A 15,957-nucleotide genomic window follows, 5' to 3' on the forward strand; every position below is an offset into this window, starting at 1 on the left:
AGTCCACATGGGCCGGTTTGAGTCGGTCCACCGTGAAAACCTTCTCTCTCCCCCCAATGTCCAGCACGAACGTGGACCTGTTGTTCCTGATCACCTTAAACGGCCCCTCGTAGGGCCGCTGTAGCGGTGCCCGGTGTCCGCCCCATCATACAAAAAGAAACTTACAGTTCTGCAGGTCTTTGGGTACACAGGTCGGCCTCTGTCCGTGCTGTGAAGTGGGTACGGGGGCTAGGTTACCGAGCCTCTCCCGTAGTCTGTCCAGGACTGCTGTGGGTTCTTCCTCTTGCCCCCTTGGGGCTGGTATGAACTCTCCTGGGATGACCAGGGGTGCGCCGTACACCAACTCAGCCGACAAGGTGGGCAGATCCTCTTTGGGCGCCGTGCGGATTCCAAGCAGGACCCAGGGAAGTTCGTCCACCCAGTTAGGCCCCTCCAGGCGGGCCATGAGAGCCGATTTCAGGTGACGGTGGAAACGCTCCACGAGTCGGTTCGACTGTGGGTGGTAGGCAGTTGTATGGTGTAGCTGTGTTCCTAGAAGGCTGGCCATAGCCGACCACAGGCTGGAGGTGAACTGGGCGCCCCTGTCGGAGGTAATGTGGGCCGGTACTCCAAAGCGTGCTACCCAGGTTGCGATCAGTGCTCGGGCACAGGATTCGGAGGTGGTGTGGGCGAGCGGGACTGCCTCTGGCCATCTGGTGAACCGGTCTATCATAGTTAGCAGGTACTGAGCTCCTCGCGACACTGGGAGGGGCCCCACGATATCCACATGAATGTGGTGGAACCTCCGTCGGGTGGGTTCGAACCGCTGCAGTGGAGCCTTGGTGTGCCGCTGCACCTTGGCCGTTTGGCACTGCATGCACATTTTGGCCCATTCACTGACCTGTTTACGCTGCCCATGCCACACGAACCTGTTGGCAACCAGCCGGACGGTTGTCCTGATGGAGGGGTGCGCTAAGTTGTGAATGGATTCGAACACCCGCCGGCGCCAGGCTGCTGGGACGACGGGGCGGGGTTGGCCAGTAGCTACGTCACATAGTAGGGTCCTCTCACCTGGGCCTACGGGGAGGTCTTGGAGCTGCAAACCGGAGACTGCAGTCCTGTAACTGGAGATCTCAGCGTCTGCCTGCTGTGCCTCTGCCAGCGCTGCATAGTCCACCCCCTGGGACAGGGCCTGTATAGTAGGTCTGAATAGTGCGTCCGCCACGACGTTGTCCTTTCCAGAGACATGCCAGATGTCCGTCGTGTACTCGGAGATGTAGGACAGATGTTGCTGCTGGCGGGACGACCAGGGGTCGGACACCTTCGTGAACGCAAAGGTAAGCGGTTTGTGGTATGTGAACGCGGTGATGGGCCTACCTTCTAAGAAGTACCTGAAATGCCGGATTGCCAGGTATAGTGCCAACAGCTCCCGGTCGAAAGCACTGTATTTGAGTTCGAGTGGTCGTAGGTGTTTGCTGAAGAACGCCAGGGGTTGCCAGCGACCCTCGATGAGTTGTTCCAGCACTCCACTGACTGCTGTGTTGGATGCGTCCACCGTGAGGGCAGTAGGAACGTCCGTTCTGGGGTGCACTAGCATCGCGGCGTTTGCCAAGGCTTCTTTGGTTTTAACGAAAGCGGTTGCAGCCTCTTCATCCCAGGTAATGTCCTTGCCCTTATCCGACATCAGAGTGAACAGGGGGCGCATGGTTCGGGCTGCTGAGGGGAGGAAATGGTGGTAGAAATTCACCATACCCACGAATTCCTGCAGGCCTTTGATCTTGTTGGGTCGGGGGAAGTGGCGGACCGTGTCTACCTTGGCGGGCAGATGGGTTGCCCCGTCTTTAGTAATCCTGTGGCCCAAGAAGTCGATGGTGTCGGGTCCGAACTGGCATTTGGCTGGGTTGATTGTAAGGCTGAATTCGCTCAGGCGGGAGTAGAGCTGGCGGAGGTGGGACAGATGCTCCTGCCGACTACTGCTGGCTATGAGGATGTCGTCCAAATAGATGAATGCAAAGTCCAGATCGCGTCCCACCGCGTCCATTAGCCGCTGGAAAGTCTGTGCGGCATTCTTTAGACCAAACGGCATTCGGAGGAATTCGAAAAGTCCGAACGGGGTGATTAGTGCTGTTTTGGGGATGTCGTCCGGATGTACGGGATTTGATGGTATCCCTGGACGAGGTCTACCTTGGAATAGATCCTTGCGCCGTGTAGGTTTGCTGCGAAGTCTTGAATGTGCGGCACAGGGTAGCGTTCTGGCGTTGTAGCCTCGTTCAGTCTGCGGTAGTCACCGCATGGTCTCCAGCCCCCCGTTGTCTTGGGCACCATGTGCAGAGGGGAGGCCCATGGGCTGTCGGACCGTCGTATGATCCCCAATTCCTCCATCTTCTTGAACTCCTCCTTCGCCAGTCGGAGCTTGTCCTGGGGAAGCCTTCGAGCACGGGCGTGGAGGGGTGGTCCCTGGGTCGGGATGTGGTGCTGTACTCCGTGTCTGGGCATGGCTGCCGTGAACTGCGGTGTCAGTACTGCTGGGAAATCCGCCAGGACCCTGGTGAATTCGTCGTCGGACAGCGTGATGGAGTCCAGGTGTGGGGCTTCAACTGTGCTTCACCCAGGGAGAACGTTTGAAAAGTCTTGGCGTGGACTAATCGCTTCCCTTGCAGGTCGACCAGCAGGCTGTGGGCTTGCAGAAAATCCGTGCCCAGGAGTGGTTGGGCCACGGCGGCCAGTGTGAAGTCCCACGTGAACCGGCTGGAGCTGAACTGTAGCTGCACCATGCGGGTGCCATAGGTCCGTATTGTGCTGCCATTTGCGGCCCTCAGGGTGGGTCCCGGTTCTCTGTTGCGGGTGTCGTAACTCATTGGAGGTAAAACGCTGATCTCCGCTCCGGTGTCGACCAAAAATCGGTGTCCCGACTGCTTGTCCCAGATGTACTTGTCCTGATGGCCAGCCGCCGTAGCGATTGGCGGCAGCTGGGCCTTGGCGTTTCCCGGGAATTTGCGGGGTGGTCTGCAGTGGCCGGCCTCTGTGCCCCACCGCTGGTGGTGGAAACACCATTGTTCATTGGGCTCCTCACTCCCGTCTCCGGGTTTTGTAGGCTCTGCTGCCAGGCCTGGTCTGGTCTGTCGTTGGGCACGCGGCTTGGTGATCTGTGCGACGGATGCCCCTCTCTCTTTCCTGGCATTCCACAGCACATCTGCTCGGGCCGCCACCTCCCGGGGGTCACTGAAATCTGCGTCGGACAGCAGCAGGCATATGTCCTCGGGCAGTTGCTCTAGCAACGCCTGCTCAAACATAAGTCAGGGTTTGTGTCCTTCAGCCAGGGCCAGCATCTCGTTCATTAATGCTGATGGCGGCCTGTCTCCCAAACCATCCAGGTGCATTAAGCGGCGTGCTCGTTCACGCCGTGAGAGTCCAAAACTCCTTATGAGCAGGGCTTTGAATGCTGTGTATTTGCCGTTCTCCGGGGGCGACTGTATAAACTCCTCAACTTGTGCAGCTGTCTCCTGGTCGAGGGAGCTCAGCACGTAGTAGTAGCGAGTGGACTCCGAGGTTATCTGCCAAATGTGGAATTGATCTTCTGCTTGTTCGAACCATAGATGGGGTCGCAGTGCCCTGAAGCTTGGCAGTTGTAACGAAACTGCGTGAACAGATGCGGCGTCGGTCATCTCTGGCCCAAATATCGTTTGGGCCGTCGGGGTCACCAATTGTAGCGATGTGCTACACACAGCACTAGAATAACCACACGGAGTCGGTGAGTTGGAGTTGCGATAAAGAGATTTATTCAAACTTAGCGGCCTGCTTTAAAGCCTTCCCGTTCCCGCCCTCCCTGGGGCGGGACTGCTGTGGGGAATGCATATTCCCAGACCCTTTCCGCGTGCGGGATTTTCCCCCTGCTGGTGAAGATGGCCTGGCGCCCTTTCTGGGGCCGGCCCTCTGCCTGCGCGCGCTGTTTCGTGAGCCGGTTCGTGGGTGCTAGAAAATGGGAGGCCACAATATGTAAAAATACATGGATTGCGTACATCTTGATACTACCTCGTGATACGTGTGTGCCTCACTAAAGTAATGAAAGTGATTCCAGAATTGAAAAGCTTATCGTACGAGGAGCGTTTGAGCATTTGACCCATCAAGTCTCTCTGCACCATTTCATCATGGCTGATCCATTTTCCCTCTCAGCCCCAATCTCCCTGTACCCCTTCATGCCCCAACCAATCAAGAATCTATCAACCTCTGCCTTAAATATACATACAGACTTGGTCTTCACAGATTCACCACTCTCTGGTTAAAGAAATTCCTCCTCATCTCTGTTCTATGTCTATTCTGAGGTTGTGCCCTCTGGTCTTAGACTCCCTCCCACCATAGGAAACATCTTCTCCACATCCACTCTGTCGAGGGCTTTTGCCTTTGGATAGATTTTAATGAGGTCACCCCTTATTCTTCTGAATTCCAGTGAGTACAGGCCCAGAGCCATCAAACACTCCTCGTATGGTAAGCTTTTCAGTTCTGGAATCATTTTCGTAGAGCATGGGCCTCAGATTAACGTTAAAAAAAAAATCAGGAAATGCAGAAATTTGATGAGCCAAATGGACTAATTCTGCTCCTATGTCTTATGGTCTCAGGATCTTATTTCATTGTTTTCCTGTAAATCATTACACAGTGAATGGTGAAATAGTTTATGGTGGTATATAGTACTTTGATAACAATTTCAGTTTGACTGAGCAACGATGAAGGGTCACCAGCCTGATATGTTGGCTTTATTTCTCCACCCACAGATGCAGCCTGACTTGCTGAGTCCAGCATTTCCTGACTTTTTTTAAATGTCAATCTGAGGGTCAGGCTCTACTTTGATAGGAGTTTGAGGAGATGTTTGGTATGTCACCAAAGATTCTTGCAAATTTCCACAGACGTACCATGGAGAGCATTCTGACTGATCGAGCCATCGTCTGATAAGGAGGCTCCAGTGGAGGGGATTGCAAGAAGCTGCTGAGGTTTGTGGACTCAGCCAGCTCCATCACAGGCACAATCTTCCCCACCATCAAGAACATCTCCAAAAGACTGTGCCTTGAGAAGGTGGTGTCCATGGTTATGGACCCCTCACGATCCGCTTCATGGCTGTGGACTCATTTTGGTGAACTTCAGCTCTGAATGTTAATTGCTTACTTTGATAGCTAGCACATTCTTTTTCCCTGCACATTGGGCGTTTCACAGTCTTTTTTTAATGGGTTCCATTGGGTTACCTTGTTTCATGTTTGCCTGTTAGGAGATGAATTTCAAGGTTGTATAATGTATACACACTTTGATAATAAATGCACTTTGTACTTTCAGTTTTGACTTAGGACGTGCCCTCTTCTCATTACTACCAACAGGGAGGAGGTACAAGAGTCTGAAGACCCACACTCAATGATTTGGGAACAGCTTCTTCCCCTCTGCCATCAGATTTCTGAACAGTCCTTGAAACCACGAACACTACCTTGTCATCCCTCTTTCTACTGTCGATATATTTTTGTAACTTGTACTATCAGTATTTATGTTTGCACTGTTCCATTGAATGGGAATCAGAATCATGTTTTTTATCACTGACATCATTTACGTTGTGAAATTTGTTATTTTGCGGCCGCTGTACAGTGCAGTACATAAAGATACTATAAATTACCATAGCAAATGTACTCTGTTGTTCAAAGTTCAAAGTGTATGTGCAGTTTACAACCTTCCCCACAGAGCTGTGAAACAGAGAATCAAGCTGGAACCTGGTCAAAGAGAAACTTCAAACCCCAGCACTCAAACGGCAAAATGGGGAACAGCTGGCTCAATGGGAAAAAGAATGAGCAAAATTCACAGAATATAAAATATCAAACCACAGAGCCCTCACTGACTGCAAGTTGCAATGCCAGTCCAGAGGAGTTTGTATGTTCTCCCCGTGACTGCATGAGTTTCCTCTCACAGTTCAAAGACCTACAGCTCCGTAGGTTAATCGGTCATTGCATATTATCCCGTGATTAGGCTAGGATTAAATCAGGGGTTACTGGGCAGCATAGCTTGAAGAGTGGGAAGTGCTTACTCTGTGCCGTATCTCAATAAATAAATAATCATAGTCATAGTCATACTTTATTGATCCCGGGGGAAATTGGTTTTCATTACAGTTGCACCATAAATAATAAATAGTAATAGAAATAGTAATAGTAATATTACTATTAGTAAATAGTAATAGTAATAGAAATAATAAATAGTAATCGAATAGTAATAGAAAATAGTAATAAATAGTTAAGTAGTAATATGTAAATTATGCCAGTAAATTATGAAATAAGTCCAGGACCAGCCTATTGGCTCAGGGTGTCTGACCCTCCAAGGGAGGAGTTGTAAAGTTTGATGGCCACAGGCAGGAATGACTTCCTATGACGCTCTGTGTTGCATCTCGGTGGAATGAGTCTCTGGCTGAATGTACTCCTGTGCCCACCCAGTACATTATGTAGTGGATGGGAGACATTGTCCAAGATAGCATGCAACTTGGACACCATCCTCTTTTCAGACACCACCATGAGAATCAAGCAACCAAGTAAATAAATGTGACATGCAGAAATAGTGAGGTAGTGTTCATTGGTTCTGCTGCCGTGAAGCAACAAATTTCATGACATACAGTGAGGCCTCTGTCGGTCAGGATCAACCACAGACAGTGTGTCCTAGCTGTGTAGATACTCAAGCCAGAGTAGTACAAGATGGAGAGCAATCTGTTGCCCATGTAGTAAGCTCCCACTCTCCACATATCTGCTGAACCCAAAGGAACGACAGAAACCAATACAGTTTTGCACCAGCAACGTCGCAGGAGTTGCCAGTCAGCATTGAACTCAACGTAGGACTGCCATAGGGACTCCAGCTCCGGACTTCCCCTGCCTTCTGTTTCCTCACCTGAAGCCTTGCCTCAAGCCTCGCCTTGTCTGAAGCCTCGCCTCGCCTCCTCTCGCCTCGTCTGAAGCCTTGCCTCACCTCATCTGAAGCCTTGCCTTGCCTCACCTCATCTGAAGCCTCGCTTCGCCTCCCCTCGTCTGAAGCCTTGCCTCGCCTCACCCTGTCTGAAGCCTTGCCTCGCCTCACCTTGTCTGAAGCCTCGCCTCGCCTTGTCTGAAGCCTCGCTTTGCCTGTAACCCTCGCCTGCACTGCCGTCAAGTTCCATCGCTGGAGCAAGATAAGGTACTGTCTATTGTTGTTTTGAACTGTCTCTGTGTCCTCGCCTTCACTAGGTAGGTCCGGCCGTTTGCCGCTACCTAGTATTGAGAACTGTCTGTATCCATGCCTTCGCTAGGTAGGTCTGGCCATCTGCCGCTACCTTGTATTGAGAACCGTCTCGTCGTATTCTGCATTCTGTGTATGAGACCCAGCCCTACGTCCTGTTTCCAAGGAGGAGTCCCAGCTCTGTATTCTGTGTATGAGTCCCGGCCCTACGTCCTGTTTCCAAGGAGGGGTCCTGGCTCTGTGTTCTATGTTCCTGTCTCTCCCTCAACCAAGGCTCTGCGTTCCTGTCTCTCCTGTGACCTAGTCAAGGCTTTGGGGTCTCGTCCAGTCCTAGCCACGATCCAAGAACCTTGTCCTGTCCAACCCATGGCTTTGTGTTCTCGTCTTGTCCATGTGCCTCGCCCAGCCCAGGAGTACCTTGCCCAGCCCGGTGCTGGGGTTCCCTTGTCCTGTGCTGGAGTTCCCTTGTCCTGTCCAGGAGTCTCACCTCCAGTCCTGTTGCCTCTCCTTGTCCCATAGCCACGTCTTGTCCTCGCCTAGTTCTGGAGTCCGAGCCTGAGTCAAGTCCCAGGTTCTGGGTCCTTGGCCAGTCTCTGGCTCGGAGTCCATACCCTAGCCTTGAAGTACCCTACCCTCGAAGAACCCAAGCCTTGTCGTGTCTCTGCCTAGATCTGGGGTCCGAGCCCGAGTCAAGACCCAGGTTTCGGGTCCTTGTCCAGTCTCTGGCTCGGAGTCCAAGCCCTGGCTCCTAGCTCCTAGTTCCATGTCCTGGTTCCGCTATCCAAGTCCTAGCCCAGGGCCTGTATCCTTGTCTCGTCCAGGGCCTGTGTCAATGTCCAGCGCTCCTTCTTCCCCACTTTCCTTGCTTTCTTGACTAACTAGTCCTGTTCCTGGTGCTTCAGTGTCTGTGTCTTGCATTTGAGTCCGCTCCCAGTGCCTCATTATGACGTGTTGCCTGACCTGCTGAGTTCCTCCTGCGTTTTGTGTGTGTGTGTGGCTAGGGGTTGGACTATTTGAGATGCATGCCATTGGGAGCACTTAATAGGTGGTAGTAGCTTATCCGCATTTCCACCCATGGCTGTAACAACCCGAAGGGACCATGACAGACAGTATGCTAGTCGTAATAAATCTGGTTCTGTATCTGTCTGTCCTCTCAGGTGGAACTATCTCAAAGGTTGGGAGAAACCTCACTTAGCATCCTGGCAAATATTTATCTCTCAACCAACATAACTAGAAACAGATGATCTCATCATGGTAATAATGTTGTTTGTGAGAGTTTGCTGGGCATTTTTATTACCTTACAACACACTACAAGTTCTTCTTTAATTGGGAAATGCTTCTTGACAACACAGCATTGTGAAAGGTCTTATGAAAGTGTTGATTACACAAGTGTACTGAACTTTCTAAATGTTGCACTTTCTCTTCCCTTTTTCAATGTTCCCAATTTCTGTTCCAAATGATGCTTCAGCTTTCAAGCAGCCCACTGCTGTATCTCCAGTTGTGAGCGCTGATATAACTGGAGGTCTTTGCGGGTAAGGAAGCCAAATCCCAGGAACAGGTAGAGCAGTACCAGAGATGGGGGTGAAGTGCACAACATGAGCCTATAGAGGTGGGGTGTGGAGGTTTCTGCTGGCTACTCTCTCTTTGGCATCACAGGGGCCGCAAAGAATAGAGCCATCAGGACAGTTACTGACGCTGTGGAGCGAGCCTCTAGATGGCTATGGAGTAAGGGGTGTGACCCATGGACCAACACTGCTGGGACGCAAGCCGGGGCCTTATCCACCCTGGCTGGGTGTCTGGTGTTCAAAAACCCGAAGCACCCGATAACCCCAGGTTACATCATTGATGATGTGTCCCAGTGCATCTAAGGATGTATCTCAGCATCTATTCAGCTATTCCACTGGGAACTGCTTCCCAGACAAAGCTGCTTTGGTTCAAGGCTGGGAGTGCAACGTTAGTATCACAGCATTCAATAGCACAGAAATGGGCCCTTCCTTCCAATCCATCTCAGCCGACTGTGATGTCTGCTTACGCAAATCCCATTTGCCCGCATTAAGCCCATATTCCTTAACTCATTTCCTATCCCAAAGCCTTTTAAACATTGAATTTGCCTCTACCACCTCCTCAGGCAGCTCATTTCAGACATTCATCACCCTCTGTGTGCAAAAAAAAACTTTTCCAAAGTGCACAGTAAATTTTATTATCGAAGTACATATATGTCACCATATCCAACCCTGAGGTTTATTTTCTTGTGGGCATACTCAACAAATCTCTAGAGTAGTAACCATAACAGAACCAATGAAAAACTACTCAACTAGGGCATTCAGTCAGAGTGCAGAAAACAACAAATCGTGCAAATACAAAAAGAAGAAGCGATAATAATGAATAAGCAATAAATATCAAGAACATGGGACAAAAAGTCCTAGAAAGTGAGTCCTTTGGTTGTGGGAACATTTTCAGTGATGGGGTAAGTGAGGTTGAGTGTCATTATCCCCTTTAGTTCAGGAGCCTGATGGTTGCGGGGTAGTAACTGTTCCTGAACCTGGTGGTGTGAGTCCTGAGGCTCCTGTACCTTCTTCCTGATGGCAGCAGTGAGAAGAGAGCATGTCCTGGGAGGTGGGGCTCCCGGATGATGGATGCCGCTTTCCAACTACAGCGTGTCATGCAGATTGTTCCATGGCTGGGAGGGCTTTAGCCGTGATGCACTGGGCCATATCCACTACTTTCTTGTAGGATTTTCCTTTCAAGGGCATTGGTGTTTCCATACCAGGCTGTGATGCAGCCAGTCCATCTACTCTCCACTACACATCTATAGAGGTTCATCAGAGGATTAGGTGTTTTAAATTCCTCCTCCCTCACGTGTGTTCACTGGAGTTTAGAAGAACGGGAGGAGGTAGGGAAGGTGATACCTCATTGAAATATACTGAATATCGAAAGGCCTTGACAGATGGGGCTCATCAGCCGTGGTTGGCAGTTCGTCTCGGAGAAGGAAAACTCTGATCTCAAACCTCCTCCGCCCTGCATCTACACCCATTCATGAGGAAGGCTCTGGGAGTAAACCCCTAGGGAATATCCTGAGCCAGAGTCCTTAAGGTAGTCTTGCAGTGAATTCAACGTTGACTGGCAGTTCCTGCGATGCCACTGGTGCCAAACTGGATTGGTCAGTACTGCCGATGTTTCGGGCCGAGACCCCTCGTCAGGACTGACCAAGGGTCTTGGCCCGAAACGTCGACTGTACCTCTTCCAATAGATGTTGCCTGGCCTGCTGCGTTCACCGGCAACTTTTATGTGTGTTGCTTGAAATTCCAGCATCTGCAGATTTCCTCGTGATTGGTCAGTATGGGGTCATCAGTTCACGGGCAACAGCTTGCTTTCCGTACCATACTGTATCTAGACAGCTAGGACACAATGTCTGACCTAGACCAACAGAGGCCTAAGACAGAGTGGATGTGGAGAGGATGTTTTCTATGGAGGGGGAGTCTAAGACCAGAGGTCACAGCCTCAGAATACAAGGAATCCTATTTAGATTGGAGATGAGGAGGAATTTCTTTAGCCAAAGGGCGGTGAATTTGTGGAATTCATTGCCACAGACAGCTGTGGATACCAAGTCATTGGATAGATTTAAGGTGGAAGCTGATAGGTTCTTGATTTGTCAGTACATCAAAGGTTTTTGGAAGAGGGCAGGAGAATAACGTTGAGAGGGATAACATTGAGAGATTTAGGCCATTTAGAAGAGTGGGCTGAAAGATGGCAGATGGAGTTTAATGCTGAAAAATGTGAGGTGGTACATTTTGGTAGGACTAATCAAAATAGGACATACATGGTAAATGGTAGGGCACTGAAGAACGCTGTAGAACAGAGGGATCTAGGAATAATGGTGCATGGTTCCCTGAAGATGGAATCTCATGTGGATAGGGTGGTGAAGAAAGCTTTTGGTATGCTGGCCTTTATTAACCAGAGCATTGCGTATAGGAGTTGGGATGTAATGTTGAAATTGTATAGGGCAAATTTGGAGTATTGTGTGCAGTTCTGGTCACTGAATTATAGGAAAAACGTCAATAAAATTGAGAGAGTACAGAGGGGGTTTACTAAAATGTTGCCTGGGTTTCATCTCCTAAGTTACAGATAAAGGTTGAACAAGTTAGGTCTTTATTCTCTGGAGCATAGAAGGTTGAGGGGGGACTTGATAGAGGTGTTTAAAATTATGAGGGGGATTGATAGAGTTGACGTAGGTAGGCTTTTTCCATTGAGAGTGGGGAAGATTCAAACAAGAGGACATGAGTTGAGAGTTAAAGGACAAAAGTTTAGGGGTAACATGAGGGGGAACTTCTTCACTCAGAGAGTGGTAGCTGTGTGGAACGAGTTTCCAGCAGAAGTGGTTGAGGCAGGTTCAATGTTGTCGTTTAAAGTTAAATTGGATAGATATAAGGACAGGAAAGGAATGGAGGGTTATGGGCTGAGTGCAGGTCGGTGGGACTAGGTGAGAGTAAGAGTTCGGCACGGAGTAGAAGGGCCGAGATGGCCTATTTCCGTGCTGTAATTGTTATATGGTTATATGGTTATATAATAAATCAGCCATGATGGAATGGCAGAGCAGACTTGATGGGACCAATGGCGTAATTCTTATATATCTTATGGTCTTTTGGACTCAGGAGGGTTTCGAAGCAGAGCCCTCTATCTCAGAGACAGCTGTTTCACCCATTGACCCACAGATGACAATAACAAAACTTCCAAGCAACATTTGTGGTCATTGACCTACAAATTTAAGGGCACTAATTCAAATCGTGATGTTACAATGCAATAAGAATTCAAAAGGGCTAGCAACAAGCCAGTATCTATATACCATGCATTTACATACCTTGCGTTTACATAGCAATTTACATAGCTTGTATTTACATACCACCTTTAATTTAATAAAATGTTCCTGATTGCTTCCAGAGGAAGTTATCTTATAAAACTGTCTGCTGAACTATGTAGAGCTGAGCGTCTCTTTAATAAGGGAGGAAGGCAAAAGAAAGGAAATTATCGGCCAGTTAACCTCAACTCAGTGGTTGGGAAAATGTTGGAATCTATTATTAAGGATAAGATTTTGGGGTACTTGGAGATTAATGATAAAATAAGTCAAAGTCAGCATAGTTTCTGTCAAGGGAAATCTTGCCTGACAAATCTGTTAGAGTTCTTCGAGGAAGTAACAAGCAGGGTGGACAAAGGAGAGCCAGTGGATGTCATTTATTTGGATTTTCAGAAGGCATTTGATAAGGTGCCACACATGAGGCTGCTTAACAAGATAAAACCCTATGGTATTACAGGAAAGATACTGACATGGATAGTGGAATGGCTGACAGGCAGGAGGCAGCGAGTGGGAATAAAAGGAGCCTTTTCTGGTTGGCTGCCAGTGACTAGTGGTGTTCCTCAGGGGTCAGTATTGGGACCGCTACTTTTCACATTGTTTGTCAATGATTTGGATATGTAATGTGCAATAATAATGTATGAAATAATAAAACAGACTATGTGTGCTCTCCTGTTGCACAGAGATGAACTGTTGTATATGCTTATTAAGGCAGCTTTGATGTTGTCGTTTAAAGTTAAGTTGGATAGATATATGGACAGGAAAGGAATGGAAGGTTATGGGCTGAGTGCAGGTCGGTGGGACTAGGAGAGAGTAAGAGTTCGGCACGGACTAGAAGGGCAGAGATGGCCTGTTTCCGTGCTGTAATTGTTATATTGCACTTGTTGGAAAGATTTTCTGTAACGATCCTTCTGATAGGGGAGCTGAGTGAGTCTCTTCCAAAGGGTGCTCCGCTGCTTATTCAGTAGGTCATGGAGAGGATGTGCCGGATTGTCCATAACATAGTGACCTCCTCTCCACCACTAACTCAAAATTGTCCGGGTTGTAGCCAAGGACGGATCCAGCCTTTTTGATGAGTTTATTTAGGTTTTTTGCATCACCAGCACCGATGCTGCTCCCTCAACATAAAGCTGAAAAGAAGACTGCCACCGCTACAACAGACCAGTTTAAGAGATCTCCAACATCCTGCTGCACGCATTGAAGGATCTCAGCTTCCTTCGAAAGTAGAGTCTGCTCATCCCCTTCCTCTGAACAGTCTTGGTGTTGGTTTTCCAGTCAAGTCTTACAGGCAATGACGGGAATCGATCCCAGGTCGCTGGTACTGTAGAGTGTCGTGCTAACTGCTACATTACTGTGCAGCAGGATATGTGAAATCTTCAAGGAAGCAGAGTCGGCTCTTTTACACGGCCCGGTCCACCCACATGGCTCGAATTCAACTTTACAGTTTGAGATTAATGCCCTCTGATTTGGCCTACTAAACCACTCAGTTGTAACAGAATAAAAACAATGTCAGCACAAAACAAGAAGTACTTTTAATCCCTCAGGGGAACTGATGACCAGAACTCAGAGTGGGGCTGCCAGCTTCGCCTGTACCCCAAGGACAAATTAAAATTTTAAACATTCTCTGAATTCTTTTCGCATTGTTCCTTTGAGTTAGAAGAAAAGAGCATGGAGCTCTCAGTGAAATTCACCATTCCTTAATGCACGTTCACACCTCGTTGCAATCTACAGCTGAAAGGATTTGTTTATTGAGATACAGGCCAGAACAGGCCTTTCCGGCTCTTCAAGCCGCACTACCCTGCAATCACACAGTTTGATCACAGGACAATTTACAGTGACCATTTAACCTACTAAATGGTACATCTTTGCAGTGTGGGAGGTGCCCAAAGGCAACCATGCAGTTACAAGTAGAACTGGCAGTGGCAGGAATTGAACCCAAGTCACCTGTACTGAAAATCATTGTGCTAACCATTATGCTGCTGTGCAGTGGGACCTGAGCAATTAGATCAAGGGTTCTTAACCTGGGATCTACTGACTCCTTGGTGGTGTCTCAGCAAGGCAGCGTCCATTATTAAGGACCCCCAGCACCCAGGGCATGCCCCTCTTCTCATTGCTACCATCAGGGAGGAGGTACAGAAGCCTGAAGACACACACTCAACAATTCAGGAAAAGCTTCTTCCCCTCTGCCATCCGAGTTATAAATGGACATTCAACTTGTGAACACTACCCCTCTTTTTTTAATATGTATTATTTCTGTTCTTGCACATTTTTCAATATACATATACTCTAACTTATTTATTTATTCATTCATTCATTCTTTTTCTATATTATGTATTGCATTGAACTGCTGCTGCTAAGTTAACAAATTTCACGACACATGTCGGTGATAATAGACATGATTCTGATTCTGATCTTGATTCTCTGGATACATTCCAGGGAAATCCATTAACTTGGATGGGGAAAAAATTACGGCTTTATTTTCAGTAACGTCTAATTTAAAATGTAACATTTCCTTCAATTATGAATGTAAGTAACTGTGACTTGTCACCAGTAGAAATCACAGAGGTTTTCATATCACATTACTGTAGTTACAAATATCGTTTACAACACGCTCATCACTACTTTGAATTCAGAAGAATGAGGGGTGACCTCATTGAAAACTATCAAATTCTGAAGGCCTCGACAGAGTGGATGTGGAGAAGATGTTTCCTATGGTGGGGGAGTCTAGGCCAGAGGACACAGCCTCAGAGTAGAGGGACGTCCATTTAGAATGGAGATGAGAAGGAAGTTCTTTAGCCAGAGGATGGTGAATCGGTAGAATTTGTTGACACAAGCAGTTGTGGAGGCCAAGTCATTGGGCATATTTAAGGCAGAAGTTGATAGATTCTTGATTAGTCAGGGCATGAAGGGATACGGGGAGAAGGCAGGAGATTGGGTCTGGGAGGGAAAATGGATCAGCCATGATGAGACGGTGGAGCATACTAGATGGGCCAAATGGCCTAATTCTGCTCCTACACCTATGGTCCTAAACCCCTGAATTAGATGAGCATCTCTTGACCTGTAAATGGCATGCCTAGATATAGCGCAGTATTGCATCTAGTGCAGCCCCTCTTTCTATGTGTCAATAAGGGATCATTTTAAGGCATAGTCAACAATTCACTATTGCTTTGTCCGGTCGTCTGCATTGGAGCCTCCATACCAGACAGGGATGCAACCAATTAGAAAGCTCTCCATGGCACATCCAGAGAAATTTGCCAGAGCCTTCCTTCCAGTTTAAGATGGCACGACTGAAAGCGAGCGGAAGCCCACCGGTAATTTGAAAGGCAAGAAACTTGACTAAAAACATTAATAATAAGACCTTCCCTTAAGCAAATCGTGGTAAACTATCAGCACAAACAATGAAGAGGTGAGGGAAAAGGAAACGAGTTCGAGGGACGAGCCGTGCTGGTGCGTTGCAAAATTGACACGGATGGAGTGAGCGGTTCTGGGAGGAGGAGTTGAGGCAGAAGAGTTTCGATGCCCGCCCGACTAACCCAGGTGCAAGGCTGGATTGCCCTCTGCACCAAGCCAATTTGGAGTGGTGGAGAACGGCTTCCGGCTGGGTAGCAAGAGCTATCCCAGAGCGAATCGTTAGGCAGTGTGGTCGGGGCCCAGGTCCTAATGAGAGGAATGATCCATTGTTTGGACGATTTAAACACGGGCCCAGAAAGACTGGAAAGGCAAGCTGTCGGGACTGGAGGCGGGAGTCAGGCCGATTTTGCTCGCTCTCCCGCGATGTTCACTCCTCTCTCCGTGGCGCTGAGACCGTGAGACTGCCATGGCTGCTGTTCTTTGTGCCTGCGAGCTTCGTGGTGATTGCTCCACTAATATGATGAACCGACACTGAGGCTCGGACCCACTACGGG

The sequence above is a fragment of the Mobula hypostoma genome, chromosome 12 (genome assembly GCF_963921235.1).
Source record: "Mobula hypostoma chromosome 12, sMobHyp1.1, whole genome shotgun sequence".
Classification (NCBI taxonomy): domain Eukaryota; kingdom Metazoa; phylum Chordata; class Chondrichthyes; order Myliobatiformes; family Myliobatidae; genus Mobula; species Mobula hypostoma.